This window comes from Falco punctatus (genome assembly GCF_963210335.1).
Source record: "Falco punctatus genome assembly, chromosome: 12".
In the NCBI taxonomy this organism is placed as follows: domain Eukaryota; kingdom Metazoa; phylum Chordata; class Aves; order Falconiformes; family Falconidae; genus Falco; species Falco punctatus.
Window position 1 is genome coordinate 26,284,965 of NC_137592.1, and position 27,624 is coordinate 26,312,588.

The 27,624-nt window shown below is 41.8% G+C and overlaps 1 protein-coding gene across 2 annotated transcripts in view; it reads right to left on the reverse strand.

The window, feature by feature from the left end:
• Positions 1-2,310: 2,310 nt before the first annotated feature.
• SLC30A10 (solute carrier family 30 member 10) overlaps positions 2,311-27,624 on the reverse strand; it is a 146,301-nt gene continuing 120,987 nt past the window's right edge. Inside the window, exon 5 of one of the 2 annotated variants that reach the window (XM_080408556.1) lies at positions 2,311-19,510. The gene's annotated coding sequence lies outside the window, so the exon portion shown is untranslated. Of the gene's footprint in view, positions 27,439-27,624 lie in introns of both variants that reach the window. The other variant, XM_080408554.1, reaches the window with a different exon arrangement.

Below are 27,624 nucleotides of genomic sequence, written 5' to 3' on the forward strand. Positions count from 1 at the left end.
TTAGGCTCCTTCTCATGCGTGACATATTTCTTTAAATATATGGATTCAAAATGTAGAATTTTGAATTGCTCCATCTTTACATGTTTTAAATAATTATTCATAAATTTTAGTTGTATTAAAAGACATCTTCCTAACCTCCTCTTCAGTGACCTCTCGTGTTTTTAATGTTCTCCAAAATGATGCATTAGTACAAAGAGGGCATGAAGAGTTCAGCATTTTTCTTCTGGTTAAGAAGAAGATGCATCAAAAAAATTGAAGGCTCAGATAGTTCAGATTTTCAGCCCTGTTTGCATCGTATTTAACCCTGGAATGCACTGTAAAACATACAAGCCTTCTATTTCAATAAAATTGAAATTCAGGGCTCCAGAAGCACAATAGTGGGACAATGGCTGTTAAATGGAGAACCTCCACGTCTTCTAGGCACTCCAAAATAAAAAATGCAACAATAAAGTGCTTCACCTTACAATTTTTATCACCAGTATAACACTTAATCTCTCACTTTTGTTGTGCGGTGTCTTTGAAATCTGCCTGTCAGTTGGCAGCTCCAAGCTCAGTGTAACGGCACATTAACAGCGAGCTCATTAGTGACCAAGTAGCTGTGAAGCAGTGTCTACACCGTCCAAGCTCAGAAAACATCACAGCGTCCTCTGAGGCCATCTGCTTCTAAAAATTTTACCCAAAAATCGAAGCCAAGACTTACACCTATGGGACATGAGGGATGTGTTATTGTACTGTAAGAAGGAGTATGATCCAGAAGATTACTTTATCTCTCCACCCACTGGGGGGGCAATCATTGAAAAATTCTAGTATTTGTAGCTGGCTACAAAACAAAAAAAAAATGATATTTCTCTGTTCTAGATATATCTAGATTCTAGTTATATATATAATACAGCTCTAGATTATCCAACATGATGACAATAATGTTCACCACTTTATGTTCAGGACTGCATTAAGTCAATGGAGCTTCCCATTGTCATTATTCCCACCTTCATTTTAGGCAGCTGTGGGAAATGTCGAACCGTTCAAATAACATGCAAAGAGCGATATCTTCACTTTCCTCAGATTTTAGGGGAGGGGGGTATGTGCACATGTGTTCACGTCCACATGAGAGCAAGGGAGGATGGGAGGGTGGAGGTGGAAGAAAGGGGGTGAGGTTATGAGGTTAGTTAGATCAACAATTAGTGACAAGCACTCTTGTGGCACCTATGACAAGCAAGATTGATCAGGTATTTCAGAGCTCAGAAATGTAAGGCATTTGGCAACCTCTGATCTCTTAATTCAATTGATTCTTTTCCAAGTTTTTCAAACTGATGACCTTTCCAAACCTAATTAGATGGCAGGAATCAGAAAGAGGACACTGGAGAATTTTAATAAAAGGAATTGAATTGTTTCTTCATCTTCACAACCTGGGATTTATGAGGGAATTGCACTGGCTTTGTAGCAATGTAAAATAAATAGACATTAGATGATGACAGGGAAAATAGAATTGCTGCCAAAGCTAAAAAGAGCTTGGCAGAAGAAGAAAGAACTACTACATAGTCAGTCATTCTTTACTGTACAAACCTTTTCATAAGGCACAAAAAAGAGATATACAGAAATAATGGACCCTTGCTAAAAGATGAAAAGGACTTTCTATAGCTTACATTTTTCACCAGCAAGAGCTAAGATGCATCTCATTTGCTACAAAATCCTATTGTTCCCTTTCACCATTCAGAAAACTGGTTACAGTTCACAAGGAGTATTTGCAGCCTGAACATTTAACATCAGAAATAAATAACTGAAACAAGAGGTCAGGAAGAGAAAAAAGTTGTTATGAGCATAAATACTTTAAAGACATATCAGTCAAACTCGATTCTCATATAGTTCCTTTTAACTGTGCCTTCCTGAACTAGGCAGAGTGTTTTTTTTCATACAGTGAACTTCTAGTAAAATTGTGTTTCCATGCTTGACAGCACTAAAAACATGTTAATAAAAATATATACATGGAAATATATATATATAAATAAAAATACATACATGGAAAGTTTCAATATTTGAATATTCAAAGGAATTGTAGATGGAAGAAGCTCCCATCTTCATGGGCTAAGATATGTCCAACCCATTTTAATCTTTTTATCATCCAGATATAACTTAGGAACCATCCTGTGTACTTAGTTAAGTTGCAGAATCACTAGAAATACCTTCATCGAACCTTATACTTCTGCTGCCTTAAATCATAAGACAAGATGTCCAATGGTAGTAAGTGTCACAAGAAAGACAGCAGAAATGTAGCTTGTCCATTTTGCTTTTACAGGGGCCTGAGATGTTGTCCTGGATCTCAGCAAGCCACCCGCTGCCCCATGCCACCACGCTGTCACTGTGACTCCTCCAGGTGCTCTCCCATGCATTGAGTAAGGTGAAAGATGCCCATTTTTTTACATTACACCAGAATGATTTTGATTTGGTGGATGGATCACTTTGAATCTGTCCCACACACCGATGAATTCCAACCAAAATTTAAAAAGCGGTAGAAAGCTCAAAGATAACTAAATACCTAGAGTGTCCATGAAAGCTGCCAGGTCGTTAGAGACGGGACCAAGCCTGTACAGCTCCTCACCCGTGGAGAGGCGGCCAGGCAGAAGGCAAAGCTGGAGGGCAATCACTGCATATATGCTTCAGGACTAACTATAGCGTAGTTGTCTTGTGGTCAGAGAGGTAGCAAAGACATTCAGAGCAGTGCTTGGGTTCTTGGAGAGGGAGACTATTTAAAGAAAAAATACTGCAAAAAGTTTTTCGTTTTCTTTATCTCTTCCCATTGTCTCTTAGGGAGTTAATCTGAGGCAGTAATATTTCAGTGGCTGCCAACACTCGCTGTTGCATTTGAAGATACGTAAAAGACATAAAGGAAGGTTTAATAAGGAGAAAAGAGGAGTCGCCTTTTCTGACGTAGCAAATCACAAGTACAGCAGAAGAACATGACACTACGAGGTGCTGGAACACAAATAATTGTGTAAACTATGTAAGTAAAATCTAGGTCTACTGAAGTCAAATAGATTTTGCCATAAACTACACTGGATTCAGGACCTTATCTGATATAAGCATGGCAAAGCTGAAAAAAAAAATCTAAGTGAATGAGAAGTGCATACTTTTGTATATTAGAATTCCCCTAAACTCTCAGAAACAACCTGTTTAACCATTTCAGGATTCCTGCCCTGATTGTCCCCTCTTAAGAATTACCTACTTCATTCCATTGCTCATGTTTCGAAAGAAAAAAGATCCTCCTGAAAATGATAAAAGCTTTTCTCACATAAAACCGGGGGATTATAGATGGCATGGTTTCAGAAACAAGGACAAATGCCCAGAAAAGAGCCCAACAGCTGTTAATATAGAGGAGCCGTTAAAGGGGATCTCCTGGTATTACGTTGCAGACTGTCATTTTCGGTAGTGCTGGAGGTATCTATTGATGTAATGGTCTCAGGAGACAGGAGAGCTTAAGTAGTTTTTTGAGACGTGAGGGTATTGACCTGACCTACTCACAGCAGTTGAATTGTTGGGAATGTTGATTCATGATTTTACAAAGACCTCACTATTCTTATTCTCCAGAGTGATTATACACCTGACAAATGGTAAAAGCAACATTACTGGACCTCAGAGAGTTATTTTACTTTTAATGCATGCCATTATTAAGCCTGATAGCCTCTCTTATTGCTGTTTTGATAGCTGCCTGCTGCTTAAATGAAAGCACCACATTTCCTGACAGCTCATGCACAGGTGGCCCAGGTCTCATTCTAAACAAGTTGAGGAGAAATCAATCTTGGTGAGGAGGGGGTAGGAGAGAGGTGTCAGTCCATCTCATCCCAAGTTTGAACAAAGAATTTCACGTTGTCGCAGGGAGAATGAGGGAGAGGGGCCCAGGGAGAGGATGCTGACAGGCACCCCAACCTCACTGGCTCCCGTGGTCTGGGACCGTCTCTGCTGAGCCTTATGATGGCAAGACAACATCTCGTAGCCCCTCCACATAAATGCTGTGGTATCTTACACCTGCAGGGATTTCAGGTGAAAAGTGCTGACATTGTTATTTATGCTGTCTTCATGCAAACCACAGCTATAAAAAATGGATGCAACTATTGCCATAGCTGAGTTACTCTTCCCAACTGTGTCAGAAAAGCCCATTTCATGAGTCCATGTCTCTGTAAAAATAGTACCAATGCTGACCAGAAGTGCCTGATGCTAGGGGACAGGCCCAGCTCACACGTATGTTTCATTACAGTCTTAATGAAGGTTTGGCAATGAAACAGAAGAATTGTCCCTTGGTTTGTAAATATGTACGTAGGGGGTATTAAATATTTGGTTTGCATTTCAAGGTCTCTTTGGGCTCCACTGGAGAACCACAAAGCAAGCTTTGACTTTTTGAAGACTCTTTTGGGTTATGTAGTCTTTTCTAAGAGAGTTATGAGACTTTGACTGAGAGACTCAACGGGAACCACCTCCCGTTGAAGATCCTCTGCCACTCAGGAGTCCTACCACCACCACCGTGCCCACCAGCAGCTATGCTTCTGAAGGATGAGCTCTCCATTAGTAGGCATTTAGCCCCAGCCAGATTCTCAATAGCTGGGGAAGTGCAGCCTGCAAACAGCAAACTGAGCTCCAGAGAGGGAAGACACCCTTCTGTTGTAGTCCTCTCGTCTGGAAAACCTTTTCTCTTTGCTAGTTTTAGAGGTTGCCCTTTCCATATGCAGAATATCTGAGTACACTTCAAGGATTCTCTGCTGGCTCTTTAGGAAGCTTGGGCACCTATCTCTTCTGCTCTGAATTGCTGGGCTGCTCCAGCTGATCATTTTTAGCATCGTGGCACTTAAGCTAAGAGTATCCATGTGGGCAGACTGGCCCCTGTGAGCCTTCGCCAAAAATGGTGTGTGTGGATTAGAGAGCGTCTGAATCCTCCCTTGACACTTGTAGAGTTATGGCCTCTGTAAACCTCAATCCGAGATATGGGTCCCATGAGGAGAACTGTGGTGCCATCCCCCATAAATGCAATTGCTCTCTAGGGTTTCTTGCCTCGTTAATCTCTGCTTCCTCAAAACTGTGGGAATGAACTGAGCAGTACAGGTCCATCGGGAACAAAGGAAGGCTCTTCTCCAGGCATTTGTTTAGCATCTCCTTAGCGCTGTCCCACCACAAACACAGCTCTGACCTTTCTTCACCAGTCTTTCTTTTACAAAACAAAATCATCCTAAGCCTCTTACTTACAGCAGCCTCTAGACACCAGTAAAGTTCAAGGGTGTGGCTTTGGCCCCAGCTCTAATTATGGCTTGGGGTTATATTAGTTAATTATCTGCTGCAGCTTTCTGGGTTTCTGGCTTGAATGAGAGAAAAAGTTGCAAAAGCCACAGGAAAGACAGTTGGTCCTCAGAGAATTTTTGGCCCAGAGAACAGCAGTAAGTACTAGAAAGCTTGTGAGTAAACCTGGAGAGGAAGTTTGCTACCGGCCTTTTGTAACAAGTCTGTGGATGAATTTTTACCTTATTTAGAATGGTTATGAATCTTGAGAAACTTCCCTGAATCCACACTTAACTTCAATTTAAGGTTTTGTAAAAAGAAGAAATGTTTTGCCTGAGATATTTGTTTGGTGCTGGTAGGACCCTGATGCTGTGTAACCTGCTTGGCCATTCTGAACTCCACTCGTAAGGAGGCAGTGGTATACCGATGAGTTGACTCTACATAAAAAATTAATTTTACAAACCTCTTCAAAATGTGAGGACCTAACCTAAAACCCTGTTAGCAAAGGGTGAGAGTTCATCTCAAAATGGAAAAGTAAGGTAGCATTTATAAAAAACATTTTTGCAATTATTTAATTCTGCTCCCAATGATGTTGGAGATAATGCCTCCAAAGCGTGCAAAATTAGAATATCATTTAACACCTTTGATAATGCTATTCCAAGCATACTCCTCCTGGCTAACACTTGTACAGTCATGAACTTCACTTTAAAAACATTGGCAGAAATACAGATGAAAGAGACTTTTTATTCTTTCCTTTTTGAGCAGCTGTATGTTCTCCTCACTGCGGTAGCTTGGTGATCACACTCACTTATGAAGGTCTGTCTCCCATTCTGGAGATGAAGATCAGAGACAAAAAGAGGTTAAGGGTCTGATTTTTCAGAGATGTTGTATGCATGAAAGTCACCTCTGATTTCAAAAGAAGGTATTTCAGTGGGGTTTTTTCAGGCTCTAAACTACTACAGGAGGCCATGCAGAGAAAGAGAAGAACTCAGGCAGAGTGTCCCCTCAGCCTCAGCCCTCAGAGTCTCAAGCATCTGACCACATAAGTGATAGGCTCGTGGTCCCAGTGGATCCTGCCTGATGTACTGGAGAAGGTCTGGGATTGCTGACGAGGCTTCTATGACTGCCAGCGCTGTGGTCTGCATTACTTTACCACTTGCACCCCTCGGCTGATGCCGGGACCCCACTGCAACAGATGGAAGGAAGAAACCAGTTCCTGCTTCAAGATCTTGCATTTGAAACAGCCAAGACCAACAAACAGCGAGAAGATGGTTCTCTTGTGGTCATGATGAAGCTGAATCAGAATCCACAGCCCCTCATATGTCTAGTCCAGAGACTTCTCTGTTGGCAACCCAGGGAAGTCACCTCACTGCTCCTAGCTCCTGTCAGAGGACTCCTTTTCCCTTTTCCCTTTTGTCAATGCCTCAGTTTTTTCAGTCAATGTACACATACCGAAATCGAACAAGGAAAACTGTAGTTCCCCACATAACCCCATTTATACTTGAAGTTAGCCTTGCTAGCAAAGCCTTTCCCATTATCTTAATTCTAAATAGACAGTAAAATAAGGTTTTCCTTAAAGCAAATACTTTAGAAGCTGAAGGAAAACCTTTTTGCCACACCTCTCCAAAACATTAGAATCACCCATTTTGGTTTTGCTCTTTAGCTCAAGGAGTTCCTTTTCCCAAGACACCTGGTTCTCCTGTAAGGTACACAGGCACTGGGACGAGGACTCCCTGTAACTCTTCTCAAAAGTGTTTAGGTTTCCTCCACCAAGATCAGAGGCCTTTTGGGCTGCATGAGGATCTCTTCTCTTGAGTTTCCCTTTCAGTATTTGGCCTTCTGCAGGAGCTGGAGGTCTAATTGCCTTCTGTTTATTTTGAAACCAGGCTTAGGAACTGATTCTGATCTACTTGACATCGCGGTAAATCAGGAGAGCCGCAAGGAAGAGAGGCAATGCTTTCATGGAGAAGCACCAGAAATGCGCTCAAAATTTGATTCGTACCAGCCATGGTATATTGAGAAGTTACAGATCTTGCTGTGAGGTCCGAAAAAAGATCCTGAGTGGAAACAGGTTTTTTAAATGCTTTCAGCTTCCCAGAAGACGTTAAATGAAGAGTATACAGAACCAGCTACACACGAGTGCGTGCTGCAGCAACCTAGCCTGGGACAGCAGCTTTGCCAGGCACAAAGGGACTCCTGTACTGGTGGCATCTGGTTAGTGGGTAGGGGACTTTCCACCCATACTAGTAAACCAAACAGGGCCGATGCGTAGACACACGCACTGTCACACAGTCATCACCGCTGATTCATCGCTAGCACACTGCACTACGCAGGAAACCCTATAGTAAATACCCCCCACCCCCCTTCTATATGATGTTGTTAGGCTGTCCTGTGCCAGCTAGCATTCCTGGGCACTGTTCAGGGGAGAGCACAAGGCAGGGACTGTTCCCAGAAGTAAGGATAGATGAGTCCATTGTGTTGAGGAGAGGTAAAGAGAGTTTAGCCATATGGATGCAAGCCAGTCCCTTTGCTCTTGTTCGCCCTGCCTGTGGGGTTTTTTTAGGGTTTTTTTGGTAGATGTTTTTAATAGCTGTAAGAAAATTTCCCAGGTATAACAGCCTGGACGCTGCGAGTTAGTGACCCAAACCAGCTCTGCCATCAGGTTCTTACCAGTTCTTCATTCTTACCAGTTCATAATAAGCATCGCCTTTTCTATTTTAAATAGGGTCACTTCTGTTTTACAGAAAACGCGTTCCTTGGCTGCATGTAAACTTCATTACTAATAGCTAGTCTTCCTTTTTTTTTTTAAAGTACGCAGCTGTTTCAGTTGTTGTTAGGCCTGCATTTGGGGATTATCACTTTTATTTCTGATTAAAATATCTACATGGTAATGTAATTGAAACAATTGTTCCAAAGTAAATGCATTGGTTGTGGTTTTCATTATCAGGATAATCTTCCTCTCTCCCTCACACCCAAAGCAGTGAAATCCTTCCCTCTCTAGCAATATAAAACCGCATCAATGTGCACAGCAGATTTTAAACGGTTTACTGCTCACTACCCATTAAACTATTTTACAAACAACAATGGAACAGGAAATAACAAAGCATGCTCTTTGCATTAATACTTGGGCTAAAACACTCAGCGTTTCTCTGCAGTTCATAAACCGCTCCAGCTGCGTGTTCACGGTTTATGACATTTCGAGCACCCTGCTCCTCAGCAAAACGAAAACCTCCTCTGGGGCTGGGAGCTGCAGCACCCCCGGGCTGCAGGGGCGGTGGGGTACCCGGCTGCCCCCCACGCCGGCGCCCCAGGCAGCTGCCGGGCTGCGGGAGCGGAGCCCCCCAGCGCAGTGCGGGGGTAAGAGGGAACGTTGATTTTTGTTGCGAGCAGGAACAGATCAGAGGAGGAGCTGATGGTAGCGATGGTACCAAGAGGCGTGGGATGGAGAAGCACTGCCACCTCTTGGCTAGAGGCTCACATGGCGGGGTCCGGGGGGGCATCCCCGGGGCTGCTAGCGGGTGGCAACAGACCGTCGGGGCTTGGGGGGAATCAAAACGTCTGGTTTGCTCCGTGTGGCCGCTGCTAAATAGCACTTGCACACGTGAACATGTATGAGCGCTTGCCGTTTGGTTTCCCATCTCCCACACCTGAGGCACTGTCCTACCGAGGGTGCCAGAAAACCACCTTCAGAGTCGTTATCTGCCAGCAGGACCAAGCGGGGAGCTCAGCTGGTGTAAAGCAATCCTTCCAGCCTCTGGTGCTGGGCTTGGCCCAAAGCAATGACATTTCTGGGGAGATTTATGTTATTTTGTTATATGGCGATGGAGCTCTTCCAAAGGAATAAATTACATATCAGTGCTGCACTGATGCTGGGCAGGTAATGATAGTCTCAGAGGGGACTCGACAACATCTTGCAAACATCTGCGGTCATTTGTGTGAGCGCCAATTAACCTGTGGTGGTCTGTAGATGAGCTGGGCTGTATCTTAGGTTCTAACTTAGGAAGTTAAGAAACTTCTTTAAGAAAAGAGGGGATGTTTCCAGATGCCGACAGAGGAACTCTTCAGGTTCTTCACGGAAAACCAAAACTGCACAGTGCTCCGTGCTGCTCTGCAAGCCATCAGCTGTCCAGCCACAATTGGTTTCAGTAAGTGCAGGGAAGACGGTAGGAAAAGAGCATAGTGATGAGGGCTCATTCTTTTCTGCCACTGCCTCAGAGAACATCTTTAAGTCTGCTTTTGTGTACGATAATGAAAAATCTGATCACCTTCCTCAGCGTCCTGGGGACATCCAGTCCAAAGAGTTGTAGCTTGTGCCAAGTTATAATCAGACCCCGTGAGCAGACAGGTCCGTGCCTTGGGTCCCCCCCCACACACATGGGTCCTTCTACTTACAATCCGCTGGTGAGTTTCTGCCTGGCAGGAGAGTGCCATCACTGATGACTTACTCTGGAGAAAAAGGATGGACTGCATGTGGTCTAAACTACATACCTGGAGCCACTTAAGGCTATACAAGGCAAGGAACACATACGTGACTAGGCAGTGTCTGTGAGTATGCGTCGGCACCAATAAACACGCTGAGGAACATGACTTTGCACTGACACGTGGAGGGGCTCGGCAGATCTCATAGCCATGCCATGGGATCTTTAAGCCACGCTTGAACATATAATTTTTTAACCTATACTCTTCATCAAATACTTCAAAACTATTTCTAAGTTTATTGGGAGATCCCAGCGAAATTCAGAATTGAGGACAATCACTGTGCTTTTTCTCTCATACTTCTACATAAAACCTTCCCAGCTTCAAGTCTGCCACAAGGAGACAAAGTTCTTCAGTCACTCCGTTTGTTGGTCTAAGTTTATCATTTGCACAAAACACCTTCCTGAAGCAAGCTGGCAAATGGAACTAGAGTTGTTTGGGGTTTTGTTAAATAAGATAACCCATATTGCTGTTTAAATACAAACTATAGAGTGGAGGTTTAAGGACTTTCTTTTTATTATTTTGGGTTCAGTTTTCCTGATAATTGGCAAAACCTTTAGGAGGGGTTTTAGTTTTGGAGGAGGCCTCCAAGAGCTGCTTGGCTCTTTCCCTCCCTATGGGTAACAGTCTTATAAAAAGCTGATCCCTATGACTGTAAACAGGGGGAAAAAAATGAGTGTGTTGGGAAATGCAATAACAGTTTGTCAGAAAAAGCAAGCAAACTGTATCCGGAAAGCCCATATGTATTTGCCTTCCAAAACTGCCATGAAAATTAAACTTTTCAAGATGAGAAGTACTTACCAGAGTGGAAATTAAAGTACTGAATATCCACAGCTTTACACTCCATAATGAAGTAGGAAAGTCTTTGCAATCCCTTGTTTCTCAGAAACCATCCTCCTCATTTCTGAAATGTTTTATGGTAGCACAACTTAATAGTAGGTTTCCCCATTTGTTTTGTACTTCTGTATAAATAAAATTTTACTTCATAAGATATTTCTATATTTCAAGCCAACTTACAGAATAATTGTAGGATTAAAACCTAAACTTTTGCAAGAACAGCTCTGGTACATTGTTGTATCACTTGGCTTTGTGTGTGTTGCTGTGAAACATCCTCAGTCTGCATAGATGCAGAACATGTTTAACCAATTTTTACAATGTAAATACTTTGCAATAAAGAACAAGGCCGTACTTTCATGTTTGTGTGTCAGAGATCCACACTGCTATCTATCCTGCCAAGCTTTTGTAACATTTAAATATATGTACATATATATGCATATATGTTCTAATAGGACTAATTGCCTGGTGAAACATTCTTCCACTCCCTGTTGTCTCCCTCCAGGAGGCAGCTGTTTATAGCATGTACCGCAGTGAGGGAGAGCACACGGTTCAGGCTTAGGAACAGGGTGTAATCAAGGTAGCTATAAAAATTTCACTTTGTAAATGTTTCTCAGGTTTAACTGAGCTCTTAACAGGCGCAGTAAAATGTGATGATGTGATTGACAAAATTTGACCATATCTTTCCATATGAGATCCTGAACAAAGATGTATTGCATTCCAAGGCAGGTTAATTTTGACTCCAGTTTCGCTCCATCTTTGATATTATCAAAAGACCTGGAAGAACAGTTCTGAAATACTGAAGGCTTTATCTTTCAATTCTGCAAACAGAGGTTTGGTCTTCTTATCTGCTCAGACATACGGTGACTTCCTTTTCTTGTTTTAATAATAGAGCCTTCATCAGCACTCAGGGTGGTGAAAGTAACTCGTGTGATGGCCTCACTAACAAACAGAAAGATTTTGCCATGATTTCTTTTCTACAACATAACATGTTAATTAAAAGAAAACTTGATTATCTCAAATATAGCATTTTGAAAATTTTTAACTACTTGACCAAGGGGTCACACCTCTAAAGTAGATATTCACTCACAGCTGCCCATATGTACTGTCACTCTTCTAGCTTAGCCACCTTAGCTAAGCAAAAAGAGCTCCTCTATACAAATATACGTACATACACACACCCTCCTATCTGCCTGCCTCTGATTATTGAAACCAGAATAAATTGAATGTATAGATGCGATTTTCTTCCACTTGGGGCTTTTGCATCCCACTGAGCTGGAGCAGGAAATCCACAGGGAAGAGGGTCCGTGGCCAGGGGCTCCACCTGGCCCTTGGGCACTGCCAGGGAGGAAACCTGGCATGGAGCAGGGGGTGCGTGGGTCTCAGAGCAGCACCTTCCCCACCCAGTGGGACCCCCTAGTTGAAAAATCTACAACCTGTGCATAAAGAAGGAAAAAAAATATGCTGGAAGAGATCACTGCATTTTTCTTTCCAGTTACTGTCTGTGCCATTGAGGTTCAGACATCACTTGCTGTGGGCCTCCTTCTGAAGTGCTTATTCATATTAAGTAGCACCGTTGAAGTCAGTGCTGTATGAATAACGTTTATATAATGCTTGGTAAAAGCCTACAAAGCCCCGTGAGATGAGTGTTCTTATTGCTTCTGAGTTATAGTTGAGGGAATTAACACAGCAAGGCTAAAAGAGGGGACTTGCTGTTCAGAGCCAAGTCATCTGTTGTTTTAATCCACCTCTGGCTCTCCATTGTCCAGGGACTTTAAGTAATTGCCTTTCTAGACTCCCTGGTGAAATAATATTTATCCTCTGACCCTGCCATCAGTATGTGATGGTGCTTCCCTGGCAGACCAGGTTGGCCACTTTCTGCTTCCTCCATTAACAGAAAGAAAACTGGTTTTCACCTCCTTCTCTCCTGTCTTAATCTCTTCCTCTGCCCTCATCCCTGAAACACCTGCAGTAGCGGTCTTGTTCTACAGAGTCCCCAAAAAGTACGCCATGCCCTGGGTGATGCTGTCCAAGCTTCGATCAACATCCAAACTAAAAATTCTAAAAGCAAAGGAAATCTTGTGGGAGATTGTCGATGGCAAAAACATTATTGGGGGGCGGGGTTGCTCAGAGAAGTGATAGTGGTTTTGCTGTAACTAGCAATCTACCTACGGGGAGCAGAAAGTTACTGTTGGGTTTAATGCTACCGTTTCTTTAATTGTTGCCAGGATACCTGGAACTGGGCTAAGTAGCTCTTCTTGGCTGGTGCTATAAATCTGCGAAACCTAAGACACAGGACTGGACCTCCTGAATCATCAACTCCAGTGCCTTGCTGACACAGGCAACCGCACCATACATTAATCTATAAATAAATATACTGGAAGGCTGTTGTTCAGCAGAACTCTTTGTAAAAGGCGTACACACAGCAAAAGAGAAATAAGGCAGCTGGTGAACACAGCGCTCAGAAGGAGCCTCTGGCTCTGACCTGCTAGACCTCAGGCATTCTGTGGGCCATAGCCACCTAAATAAAATAAAACTATTTGATTTCAATTAAAAAATATAAAAGATGGCATATTTCCACCATTGCTGACTCTTTGATATCTTTTTATTTCAGTAAGAAAGTTTCTAGTTTTCCTAAATGCAGGGAGAAAATAACCAAGAGGATGAAACCCTGCAAAATGGAAGAATGAAAAAATTCCCTTAGTGTGTCACAAAATTTCTCCACTGATACAACCCTACTTTTCCTCCTTTTGAAGTATTCCTATCAGAGGAAAAAAAAATTACAAAAACGGTCCCACAGCAGTAAGTATCAGACCGGCACAGCTTTACAGTAGCATTTTTATTGTGTTTATTTGTTTTACTGATGATAAAGACAAAGTTTTATATGACTCAATTTAGATCACTGTAACATACAGTAGTTAACATTTGATGCTAATAAAACAGTGTTTCAATCGCCTGGAAAAGTTAATTTCATTTCTGAAGACAGTAGAATCTATAGGTTGACTCAGTTAGTGACATGCATTTTCTACAGTCTTTGTGTTATTTACGCCTCATCTTATGTTTTCAGCTTCTTAATTAAAGTGGAAATTGAATGTGCTTGTTTTAAAAGGGAACAAAGTGGAAATGATTGATGAAAAGTAGCTGCAAGAATTGCCACTCTCTGAAACCACTTGATTTGGCTGTCACAGAGGACTTTCCAAAGGCTAAATTAGAAGGGCAAAACAAAGGAGCATTGTATGTTGAGACTGCAGATGGTAGCCTGAACCCTGGGGTCTAGGCAGATTAATTTCAGTATGAATTTATAATTCTTTAAGGATATACTATTGCTGTATTGATAACAGTGTAATTAAAGAATCGCTGTAGATTGATTTAAAAATATAGTAAAAATGAAACCTTGCAGGAGAGACTAAAACTTCAGAGAAAAAAAAGGCTTTCTTTCAAGGGACAGTTTGAGGGCTCTTTTCCCTTTTTTGAATATCCCAGTTGTCTTGCTGCTTTCAGGAGCTTTGATACTTGGCCAATACTTGAGCACAGAGTAATGAAAACAAGAAGAACTCTAAAGTCCTGAGTCGTATTTTTTTGCAAATGCCTTTGAAATGTCTGAGGGCAGCATTTCTTCTTTGAGGTTCATCTATTTTAAATGTTTGTGTTGAGCTGAGTATAATTTGACTAAGTAATATTGTCTGATGCACTTTAAGGCTTAGGGTCAGGATGATATATCGGTGTGCATTGCATAATGTTCCTCTCACTGTATCTGATCTGAGCATTGCCAAAGGAGAGGCAGTGTGATCAGAAAATAGCATGCTGGACACTGGCTTTCTCTGTTAAGACTGGTGCAGCAGAGAGCAAACATTTTTTTGTGTTGAGATATATATATATATATATATATATATATATTTACAGGCATTTGAAAGACTGCAAGCTGACTAGTGTACCTCATGTAAACCCATTCTGAGATGAGGGGCAACCAGAATTCAGTCTTGTCTCAACAACAGATTTCAGGTCTATCTCAAAGGCAAGAGGCGTGGGGACTGGATAAATATTGGACTATTATTACCTTTTTATATATCACAAGAACTGGAGGCTGGTCCACGATGCTCTACCCTGAGCTCAAAGACCAGCTCTGCTCTTAGTCAGCCACCAGTCTAGTTGGGGCAACAGAAGCACGGGGTGTAGGTGCACAGTGTAGTAACACTGATCTTATCTAGTAGGGAGAATGTAAAAAGGCAACGTTAACTCTTACTGTTTCCCCAGGACGGGATGGCAGGAAATTTGAAGAAGGCTACTATGGTTTAGCCTTGACCGTAAAGGACACGGGAAATATTTATTTAGAATTAGAATTAGCACCTGCTCCTTTGGTGGTGTGGTAAGGACTGCTGAAAGGTGCCATTAAGGAAATGAGTAGGTGGAGGTCTGGGAGGTGACTAGGAGGTCTGAGAGTTGGTAAGGAGCTCTTTGCTATCATCCTGTTTGTCTTTGTGGGGGCACGAGCAAATACAGGGAAAGACACAAGGATGTTGTGTCTATACAGGCATTCACAGGATTTAAGCAAATATTACTAACTTGGAGGGCAAGTTTACAGTCCTCGTGAAGATCTCCTAGCACAACCATACTCAGGCGATCTGCTTTCTTACTCAGAGAAGTGGCTGTCAAGGCAATTTATGGCTCTCCTAGATGTTAGGCCTAATTATGCAGTGATTCTCTCCTAGTGACGAGGGCATGATGGAGTGTCCCACCAGCCCATACTTGTCAGCTCTTACCATAGTGCCTCTGGCTCTCCAGCTGGAACTTTTGCTACACTAATAAGAGGGAACTGCTGCTGAGAAGTCCTGCGTCAAAGAAATTCTTACCCAGGGTAAGGTTCCTTTGCACTAGCCCAGTAAAAGCATGAAAAAGTCAGACATCTGGTGCTCAGTATCTACAGTACAAGTGCAGTCCATACTCACTTCCTTCAGTGGGATTCATCTTACCTAATTTTAGTGGGCTACAGTGTCCATTTCTACATCTGAGCTCATCAGGTATCACCCCTTATAATCTCCTGAGACCCAGTGAGTTTATTAATGGCAGTCTGGGGCGTGTTTCACCTGATCCCAAACTCTGCAGAAGAGACCTCTACTGACTGTGAAAGGAGTCTCAGTGACTAGCTCAGATATACACACTTGCTTTGCAGCTCCCTAAAATCAGAGAAGATGAATCCCAATCTCTGACCACGCATTCAAATTCTGAAAATGGATAGTCCCAGAGGACGTATCAAGTCAACAGGCGAAAGGAACCAAGACCTGCATTCGAGGGTGGATTTGTGAATGTTAGATTCTCCAGCTTATAATCAGGCCACTTTACAACCATGTTTGGCCATTTGTAGACGTAACTTCACTGGGCCCACATTTCCTTTTCATACTGACAACTGTGCCTGGACAAGGCACGGTCAGTACCTTGGCTTTACAGGGCTACATTCCGTCATTAACTCCTCCAACACCTCTGAAAGGGAGTGATTCAGTCTAGGAAAAAGGCTCATGCAACTTATTCTTCCTATAACCAAGTGAGAAGCAAAGACTGAATTATGCGTCTCAAAGGCGGCGTTCAGCCTGTGGCCTGGGTAGAAGAACATCGATGTGCTGGCCATCCTTTGAAGAAGGAGACAAGGTACTCACTTTAACCATTACGGGCTTGTTTTAAGGGAGCTCGGGTTCTGTAAACAAGACAGAGCAATGTTTTCTTCTGGCAACCCACACATTTCGCAAGAGTTTTAACAGGCTCTACCAGGAGACAAACAAGTAGCCAGCTAGCGAGGTGAGGAAGCAAGGCATCTCTTCAAACGGCCAGAGCTCTTTCCTAACCACAGGCAGCGGCGTGTGCTGCTGCCCCAAGCACGTGGCAGTGACATGCTGGAGGGTGAGATGGGCTTCCTGAGGGAGAAGTTCAGGTGGAATTTGTTACAAAACAGCTCTGCTGGACAACTCTACAATAAAGCGTTTGTTTTGAGGATATTCACTATCTCAGTTGTTCCTGTGAGCTGTTATTCTAAGAGTGCAAACACAAACCATGCCTGAAGGGGTCAGACCCAATGTGGCCCAGTAAGCTTGTTCTGACAGTGCCTCTTCGTAAGGCGTCTGTTTTATCCCATGTATTACTTTTACTGCCCTTGCCTCAGCTCTCTGTGTCCATCTGGAAATGCAGAGACCAGAACCTTACCCTCTGCTGTAGATGCTGATGGACAAAACTGCCTGAATGTGCTGGATAGAGTAGAGACTACCGCTGGCAAGAGAGACCAGCGAAGAGGGCTGTGCTGCAAACAGCCATTTAAGCGGATAACAACTCTCATTTGAACATTTTTGTGCGGTTCTGTTGCAGGCTGCTTCTTTAAGCATCAAGTGAGCTATTCATGCAAGCAAAACCTGGTGGCTTAGGCTGTGGACCCATAGCTCTGGCTGTGCCATTGAGGAGGTTACTGCTTCTGCTGGCTGGAGGCTGCTGTTCCCTCAGCTGGCATCTGAATTGCCTATATGAGTACACTCTACCCTGTTAAAGTCAAAATGTGCTGAATGGGCAAAGTCTGGTTATTTAAATATGGATCTGAGCTCATGTCCTATCGCAACAGTACCCAGGCTGCAGGTTATTGCACCCTCAGTTGTGCCGCTACAACTGTTAGTATGGTCGTGTTCAGACTAGCATTGGTTTAAAAATGGTTTGCTGGATGGCAGGGAAGCAACAGTACAGGCAAAGAGCAAAATACGTGGAGTTCACCTGTTACAGTAGTCAACTTCTGCCTTCAAAAACAGGACTAAGAAATCAAATTCTGTTGGAGAGAATTAGCCGCCATGGAGAAGACGAGAAGAGCCTATGCATCCACTGAGCCTCACTCAGGTCCTAAAATATATGACTCAATCTAGACTTGAGTGCTGCAAATTCAAGACTTAAGAGTTGGATGCATGTTTCTTACAATAAAAGAAATTAATGGCATGTAGGGGTTTCATTTTCTTAGCGCTTAATTTATTTTATTATACCACATAGATCCATTCTTGAATAGAGTTGGTTAAAGAGCATACAAGAAATCCTCCTCTTCCAAAACCTCCAGCAAAATACCAAACCCAGTTCCACCACAGCCTGGCTCCAAGACCAGATGCCAGTTAGGTCTTGGTGGATGATACTCTCCCCTGCTACTTGCAGCAGGTTCCCACAAACAGTAGTAAGCCTCAGCTTTGACAGAGCATTTCATCAGACAGTGATCAGTGTTCTCAGTCAAAAAAGCACTTCCTTATAAACTATGTATATCAGGACCATCTGGAGACCCCCACCATAACAGTGCAATAAAATATAGTTTAAATTTATGCTGTGACATTGTGCTTATTATAAGTTCAGTTCTTTCAGCAGACGTATAAACCAATAACTTTCCTTGTGTTAAATATTCCCCAAAGAAAAGTAAATTGACCTCTTCAGGGATTTTCCAAGGATCGGAAAAATGTCCTTTCAGTATCTGTTTTCCATTATTGCAATTACAGAGGGTGATGATAATCCTTTCAGCATTATTGTTTCGACATGTGCATGATTTATAGTCGGACATCGAAGTTCATTTGATGCCGTTGTTGAGAGCAGCGCATTGTATCAGAGATAAAAGGAAGGAAAGAGACATGTAATCTGATAACGAACAACTCGTGAGCGGAACAGAAATGTGGTCTTATTTAACATGATTATAAATAACTACTTGAATTTCAAGTCATCAGTGGAGTGTAAATGCTTGGAGATGAATACTGTAAATAAACAATTTCACAAGAGGCTATTCAGATCAGCTGATAGTATCCCAGCGAAGGGACAAAGAGTTTCTGCTGTGCACCCTGGCACCGGGTCCCACTGAAACTCCTTAGACAGGCAAAATCCTCAAGAAGATCGCCAGGCAGTTCACATAAATAAGCAACAGTAAAGGCTCTGGTTAAAAGCATCTCTATGGAATTAAAAGGTGCCCTCCTAAACACATGCATACACACCCTTTTTTTTTTTTTTTTTTTCCCCTGAATAAAATGGGCTCTGTTAAATTGTGCCTACACAGGTGCTTGCACATGCCGGCAGGATAAGCTGCGCCAGTGGGGGAACAGCTTGTGCACAGAAGACATTTTCTGTTCCCAGGATGGGGAGAGCATCACGCACAGCAACCTCTGCCCCAAAACGTTTACAACTAGCACGTGGTGGGATTTCCTTGGTATGATGGCAGCAAATTCCTACCAACAGCTTACCTGGAAAAGCAGGAAAACAGCAGTCCATTTTCATAGCAAACCATTTGTCTCCAGAGAGAAGCACAGGCAGGGCTGTGGGCCAGGTGTCGGGGTATTCCTATGAAGAGGCAGAGGAAGGTGTTCGTGTCTCAGCTACTGGGCACCAGCTCTCACCACGCTGGGTAACACATCAAGCCCGAAGTGCAGCTGTTGGGACAAAAGCCCATTTTTGCTTCTGCTGCTCCTTCCCAGTGCAATAACCCTCAGCTAAGCGCCGGGTCGGGCAGTGGGTGCCAAGGGTCTTTTCAGTGACCTTCGTGCAAGCTCCCAGGGCTCTCAAATCAGATATCTCAGCTCTTTGGGAAGATATAACTCTGTGAGGGAGGTTTCTGCGGCCACACACACATGTCTACAGCTGAGCTGGTCACCCTGGGCTCCCTTTGCTGACTGCAGTGAGAAGCAGGCACTTCCAGGGTCTCATCCTTCTGGATGAGATGAACTGTGTCCCAGAAGATAGTACTGGTCTCCAGTGAGTGTGACAGTTGTATAAGGTGACTGTATGTAGGTGTCTGTGCTAGAGATGTCAAAAGGTAACTGAGATGAGACCACATGCAGTGCTTGGCAGAAATCAGACTTTATTTTATGATGTTGGAGATGCTGTTTCCTACTCGTGCATCGTATTGAGTAACCAAGTCAGTGATGTGGAGATCATTTTCAGTCTGTTAAATGAAATACTGGGATACAAAGACAATCAGGAACATCAGTCCATATATATTTTTAAATGGATTTATTACAATCTGTTGAATCCCCATACGGATACCCTAGCTTAGTAAAACTATCCTTTCTTAGTTAAAGAAGTAGACTTATCCAGTTTCATTCAATTCAGCTCAGAAATTAATTTGTTATACCGACATAAAGCCACTCAGAGTCTACCAAACATTAAAAATAATTCGACTGAACATAGTTTAGACAACACATTCAAAATTTACTAGAATGACAAAGTTGACCATAGAAACCCAACGTCCTGTATCTCAGTATTATGCTGCATTAGCTAATTATTTTCTCTGAGATTTAATTTCTTTTGATTTCTGTGCGTAACTGGACAATATCCCTATATGACAGTCATCATCTTGCTGTATGGGCTGGGCTGAGCCTTTGTGATAAATCTAGTAAAGTCCCTAATTGGTGCTATGCTATATTAGCATATATATTAGATATATCCACCTATGTTACATTAGATGGAAAGTATCGGCTATTATCTACAGTTATCTGGGATTTGACTGAAAAATTACTGATGGAATTATTTCTATTACAGATACTGATTTATTCAAATCAGAATTTTTAGAGAAAGTTTTAACTGGATTATGAATTAAAATTGAAAATTTTTCCCTGAAGGAAAATCCTGTAAAAAAGAATCTTAAATCATTCAAAACACTTCCTTTTGATAAAACTGTAATAACTTGTTTCACTTAGCTTTTTTGAGTGTGACATGAAATACCTCAGTATTTTAGAACATCTAATTTAAAAATCATTTCCAAGCAAAAGTGGAAATATTTTATTCTGAAAAATGTTAGCTGATAATCTCTAAACCATCAGTACCTTTTCTCTCTTTTCAAAGTTGGGAAGAAAACAATTTTCAGCAAAAACAACCCAGTTTGTCCGAGTAGTTCGGTTGGAGAGTCTTAGCGACTGACAGCAGTTCTCTGTGCAGGTCCCATCACAAGCTGCTCTCCTGTGTTTGAAGTTCCAAGCAAAATAACTTTGAAAACAGGAACTAGGGAGGAACAGAGTTGAACTTGTATTATTCCATCCTCTTTTTTTCTCCCTGATGCAACACTGATACATTCTATTAAAAGATGCATTTATCTATGTGTCATGAGATCAAAAGATATTTAAATCACCAGCTGTGATGTTTGTTTCATTAAACTAAGAGAGTTATTTAATATTTATGGCTAATCTTTATATACAGATATTAAATTTTTTTAGCTTACGAACTGTGTTCTTGAAATTATCCTGAAAGTAGCTGCATATTTGACCCTCAGCAGCAAAAACAAATGGTACACAGCAGCTCTGACATGGTATCAGAGTAATGGATCATTTTAAAGAGCCTGGAAATGATTAAATATGGGTGCTGCTGCATGCAGTCTTTAATTGATTGATTTGAGTTTGCGGTCAGAAAATGACTGTCAGCTACAGCTTATCTATAATTATCAGTAATCAAAACCAGACTTTTCTCTCTTCCTAATTCTGTAATGCTCTTTCAGTGCTCTTGACTTATGTGTGACTCAGGCATGCATCTGCAGTTGCCCAGCAGGGTTAGCCTGAATAGCAATATTCTATGATACACACTCAACAGAAAAAGAAATACCTTTGTACCTCTGAAATAATCGCTGGGAGCAAGAAGGAGAGACGTTGGCAGGGAAAGGTCTGAGGTTTAGATTATTCGTTTCATGCTGTGCTGAATGACAAGGGAACCACAGAGAAAACTCACGTTCTTTCTTTTCCCCTGCCTTGTTTGTGTACTGCATGAAGAGCAACCAGAGCACTCCTGGAGCAGGAGCAAATTTTATTCCATCCCAGTTAAGAGAAACAAGGAAAATCATCCCATTCTCTTAGGCATCCCTCCTGGAGTGATTAGAAAGAGATTTGGTTTTGAGGGATGACCCTTATAATTGTTTTGAAACCTACTTTGACTGCACAGCCTGAACAAGATGCTCACTTTTCTGAAGTTGCTGAGATGTCATCAGCATTGTTGCTGCTCCAGAAACAGGAGTGGCTCTCCTGACATCTTTTACCTATCTTGAGAGGACTGATGCACATCAGGATGAAGGGTTGAACCCACTTCCATCAAATCCCACTGGATGTTCTTTGGGTGAAAAGAGGAGGGAAAAATCAGGTTCGACTCCTTTTGAAAAACAGTAAAAAACTGCTCAATTCCCGTTCAATTTATAGAACAAATAATTTGGTCACCAAATTCCAGAGCAGAATCAGGGTTATAAATGCCAAGTGATGGAAGATGCTTCCTGCACCCGAGGTAGGATAATAGGTCAGAAGCTGTTCAGGGTGCAAGTCCCATCCCTTTGCAGCACGCCCTGTTGGGTATGGGTTTAGACAGCTTACAACTCAGTTTGGTGGTGTTTGCGAGCCCTGCTATGATATATTTCTGACTGGATGGCAAACAGAAGGGAAACCCAAAGGAGGGGAGAGTTTCTGCTTTCCCAGCCGAAAGGAGGAGTGGGGGGCAGTCAGGGAAGATGGTAGTGCTAAAAAGGGGAAATAATGGGTTATGTTCTGCTGATGTGCTAATGTATCTGGTATGTCCTGTCTGCTTGTGCTAACTAGCTCAAGTAATGCAGCCAAAGATGAAAGCTGAAGATATAGAAGGATTCTCTAGAAAACATATTTTCAAATGCAGCATATCCCTCCAATGTCTGTCTGCACGTAAACATCAGTGAGCTTTTTTTAGATGTTTAAAAAGGGCAGGTCTCATTAAACCCAGATGAGGAAAAAAATAATCCTTTTCATCACATGAGTCATGAGAGCATGTGGATACATTCTATATGTATAAAGATGAGAAAAGAAGACAAATTACTAGCAAAAACCATATTCTATTTGTTAAGGAAGAGCTGAATAGTATTTTATTTTCATATTTTGCATAAAGACTTTCATCATCAGTCACTTTGGTGAAGATGCCTAGGGAATCTGCTATCTTTGTCCAGAGGACTCGGTCTCTCTACAGTCTTTTGAGCAAGCACCCCACAGATGTGCTTTATGAACAGGTAACGTCTTCTCCTGTTAGCCAGCGCTGGCAGAGCAACGTATGCCTGCCTACTGCTCCTCTCCAAAACACATCGATTCTGGCCACACGTCCTACTTTTTGATTTATATTCTAGAACTGCCGAGCACTTGGACGATACTTGTCTGTCAGCAAGCGAACCCTCTCACAGAAACCTACTGAAGTATTTGTGATGAAAGACAATATGCTCTGTGCTGGACAAGGGCCTGAGCAACCGGAGCAGGGATGCTAGGGCCAAGCAGCTCTCACCGACTAGAGACTTTCCCAGTCCAGAGCAGGATGCTATACCTCTGGATCAGCTCTGGGATTGCTACCAGACCTCCTGCTTCTACGCCAAGTCAAAATCCAACGGTGGCAGCTCGGTGTGCTTCCCCTCTTCTCAGAGCTGGCAAGAATAAAAGACAAAGGCCCAAAGCAGTCAGTGTGCCTGTGCCTCCTTTTGCCTTGCCCCCTGTAAAATGGGCTGGCAGTATCTCTCTGACGCCATGGCTTTGGGTTTTTTTCTTAGAAAATGCTGATAGCAGAAAGAACTGCCAAAAAAAGGAAAGAAGGGGGAAAAGGCACATTTGTGCTTTGGTCCGGCAGAGGGGAGATCCCTGCTGTTCCATCACTTCCCTTGTTTATCAGGGAGGTGTTGCATTGCACTGGGTAGAAATGCTACCCCAGAAAATGTTAAAATGTTGCAAGAGAATGTGCCAATGGAAAAAAATACTTTTCTCCCCTTTGGATCTCTCTCTGACAAGTACTTAAAGCAATCAGAGTTGACAGGATGATAAATTTCGACTGCAGTTTTGAGATTGAAAGCGCAAGCTGGCACACAGTGATCACATTTCTTAATCATTTCAAGATGGATTTGGAAAGGGCACATTGTCTTGGTCTCCTACATCTCGCACAGACAGAACATGTAGCACCAAGCTTAAATTTCGCCTCTGATTTTCACAGGTGGCTACGTACACCACTGAAAAACTGACTACAGTGCCAGCACGTTTGCTCCTCTGAAATGCAAACTATACTCTGGTGAGACGTTTTGCAAATTGCTATGAAGGAAGCGAGAGCTGTGGCACTGGTCCATTGTACCCAGTAGCAAAAGTGGAAGAAAAGGAAACCCCTGGCATGGCAGAGGAGTAGAATTAGTGACAACACTGGTGAGAACTGCTGCAGATTTTCAGGACACAGCACCTGCCAACAGGTGTTAGCATGGGAGGTGAAGTCGGGGTAGGTTTGTGTTATACCAGACCCAGCTAGTTCAAAAATGACATCCCTAGAAGCAATATTCTGTGTGGAAGCTGCATGTGCATGTGCTGAGGGTTTTTGCTACTAGTCACCACCTGAACTAATGCCTACCAAAAGAAATGGAAATACTCCTGTTGACTCCAACACTGCTGGAGTGGCTCCTGGGAGTTTATATAGGATAAGCAGCTATGCATCTCCCCTGATCGCTGAAGAGACACCAGCAAAGAAAAAAAAGATTCATGGCTTCATAATTTACTGCCAAAAAGTGATCATTGTGCTTATCTAATCTGCCATCCTGTACAACGTAAACCCCAGGATTTCTTTAAAATATCTATTTTGGATTTCAGCCTCACTCCTCAATGAGCTGTTCACCTTCACTGAGCTCACTGTAAAGGTCTATTTAAAGTCCTGTTTCCAGTCTGAGTTTGTCATGCCTCATCTTCAAATTGATTCATTCTCTGCTGCCTAAAATCTCCTCAGGAATACTTTATAGCTTCCTTTTCCATAATGCTATTGACTAACCCTGCCCGGAATTCCCAAGACCTCAGAAAGCTTCTATATTACATTTTGGTTTATTTTTGTGTCTTACTGCAGGCTGTTTTCATATACTTCTGTGTATGAAGATGCACGCTCCCACACAAAGAAACCCACAGACCACAGTAACCTCTTGGATAAGGGGGAAAAAAAGTCTCCAGTTGTTATGTCCATTTTGGGAACGTGAGTACGAACTACTCGTAATCTGAGTGCACCCAAAACTATTTTTGAAGTCTAGCTGTCAGCATTTTTGTCTCAGCAATATTTCTGCTCTGCACTGAAAGTCACTAAACTAGAACATTGCAGCATTAAGATTTCAAAAAGAGGAGTCAAAAAACTTTGTGTTGAGTTGAATGCACTTTTAAAATAGGAATGAAGCTAGAGCAAGCTGATCTCCCCTCCATGAAAAGAGGTCGTGGGCACATTATGTCCTTGATTTTCTTCTCCTCTCATCATAAAATGTGTTAGATGACAGGTTTGGGGTTTAGCCTTTTCTATATATCAATCTGCATATTTAATTCTCCTTTTAGTTGTATGTCCATAAAATGTAGCTTGATGGCGTATTGACTTTTGAGGGCTAATATTTGCTATTTTTACCTCTGAACAGAGTTGATCAAACTTAGCCAACACACCCAGAAGAAAAAAGTGTGTGTCTGGCACCAGCTTTAGACCTCAAAAAAAATGTCTCTGCCTTCAAGTTTTCTGCCATTTGCTAACTCTCTCCAATTCCAGATCTTGACAGGCCTCTTGGGTGAGCTTCTTTTATTCCCTGTGGGTACCAAGGACCCAGGACTCCTGTTACTGATATAAGAAAGCCAGTTCTCTTCAATGGTCTGAACGGTGATTGTCCAGCAACGTTTGTCATAGCTTGTGTTCTCAAATCTCCTTTTCTCCCTGAAAGTGCCCTATGCATTTTTAAGTAATATATCTATATCAGTTGTTTCACTATTCCATTTTCAGAAGTCAGTGATATTAACAATATAGGTTTTACAGGTGGAGAACAGTCAAGAAATCTCTTTCCCTAAACTTAAACTTTGCAATCTAAAAAGTATAGGCAAATACAATGCATTTGAAGAATTACTGAATTGTTATAATAAATATTTCATAGGTACTTCTTTTTAATCCTCTACATATTTTAGTCAGTCAAGGCCAACTTTTAACCATTATTAGCAGTCTGTTAACAATCTTTTTGCATGTAACCCTGTATTACTTATGTTTTCAATCCTTGTTAATTTTCTCTCTAAAACTCTAAACGGTGATGGTCGTATTCTTCAGCATAAAGTTCCTAAATGCCAGTTTTCAGATCTACTGCAGTACAAAGTTCATAAATACCGTGGACAAATAATTTTTTTTCAGTAACACTGTTTGCTCATATTGTTTTAGCTTTCCATTCTCTCTTGATGATAACATGGGTAAATAATGCGTAAAGGTCAGTAAAACTTCAATAAACTTCAGAGGTTTTGATCTGGCACTGACAGAAATTTCCAAGAATTAATATATCTTCTTAAAATAAATCTTTGATTTTAAATATCAAAGATTATTTTCCCATTAAATGAGACTTGTGTGCTGCAAATGTTGTTCCACAAAGATCCTGGGAAAAGTAGAAACAGAGGATAGACGTACATTTCTGTGCATGCCCTATAATCACATCAGTCCTTTGCTAAAGAGTGATCCTAAAGAGGACAAAACAATATAATATAATATCATCTCTTTATAGGAGCAACATCAGAGGGAAATGATAAGAATGACAAAAATCTAATCTTATAGGCAACACTCTACTGCTTATAGCATATAACTTGCAATTCTAATAAAATCTCAGAAACAGATTCTGGCAGCAATTCTAATAAAAACTAGGAAACATTATATTCTACTAACGTTCTGGTATCACAAGATTTATCCAGATAGGAAAAGACACTGTGTAAGATCACTTGGAAGAGATTCAGCTAGTCATACGAGTTGTCATTCTGCTACCGTAATGGTTTTAACCCACTCTTTTGGAAAGGCAAGCCTACACAGAAGACAAACCAGTCTTCACAAACAACTTGATCAACCTACTGAGTACAGGAGGCTGCTTCCTACCTTCGGAAGGCCTTTCATTTAAAGTGCTATAGAAAGACAAAGTCCAGAAATGAAAACTGAAAATCAAGTAGAGTCTAAGAGTGGTATTTGGGACAGTGGTCTGAGTATCTTAGTACACAAAGCAATATACACAGGATTACATTAAAATCCTCTACTCATCCTACTTCCTTCTGAGTTAAATGCATCCATAGCACAGGCTCAGGCGAACGTCAGTTGGTTTTCCGTAAATATGAAGGGTAGGCTACAATAATTAGGGATTTTGAGAAGAGACTGGGGATTTTGGTTGTGTTGCTAGTAGCCAGATAAAACTCCCCACCACCACCACTGCCTCGCACACACACACCCCCCAAAAAAAATTTAAAAAAAAATAATCAGCGCTCTATAAAAGCTACAAAGAATGATCTGTTTGTTAGCAGCAGGAAAGAGGATAGTCCATGCTATGGTAGGAAAGATAGTGCACTGACTTGTTCAGAAAATGAACGGGCACTGCTTTCAGAAAGCTTATCTATTAAATATATGTTATTCCTACAGGGACGCAGTGGAATTTATTATCCTCCAACACAGCGAGGCTTTCTTTTCACAAATGTGGATGAGAGAATCTAGTTAACTGCTTGCTTATTCTAACTGGCCCTTTCAAGGACATTTTATAGTTGCAAATGTTTTGCTATGGCATTGTAACCCATAATTATAAATACAGATCTTTGGCAACATATTAGATACTCCAAAACATGAAAGTTTAATAGGATTAATAGTTATACCCAGTAGTTATATTCTGTAGTTCATCTATAAAGCAAAGTGTTCTTTGTAGCGGGGATGCCCAGGAACTTCACATTACAAGTAAGGAAACAGGAGCATGAAAAGCTGAAGAACTTCCAAAGAAAGGCAACAGGAGAACTTTGACCACTTGCCTTTATTTTCCCATCATTTTGTCTTCTAGGTTTATTATTCTTCATATATTTGTATTCAATAGTCACCAAAATAGACTTGTTTGTGGTGCTTGAATGTTCTCATTCCTCTGAACTGCAGAGGCGATTAAAAGAAAGGGAAGTTAGTTTTCGAAGATACATTTTTATATGCAGTTTGGACTCAAGCCCATGAAATTAAGAGTTCTTAATACATTTGGCACCTTCTCTTTCCTAATTTTTACAAACATATTTTTAACTCTATTCTTCAGGGATTTTATTCCCAACCTATGACATTTCACAG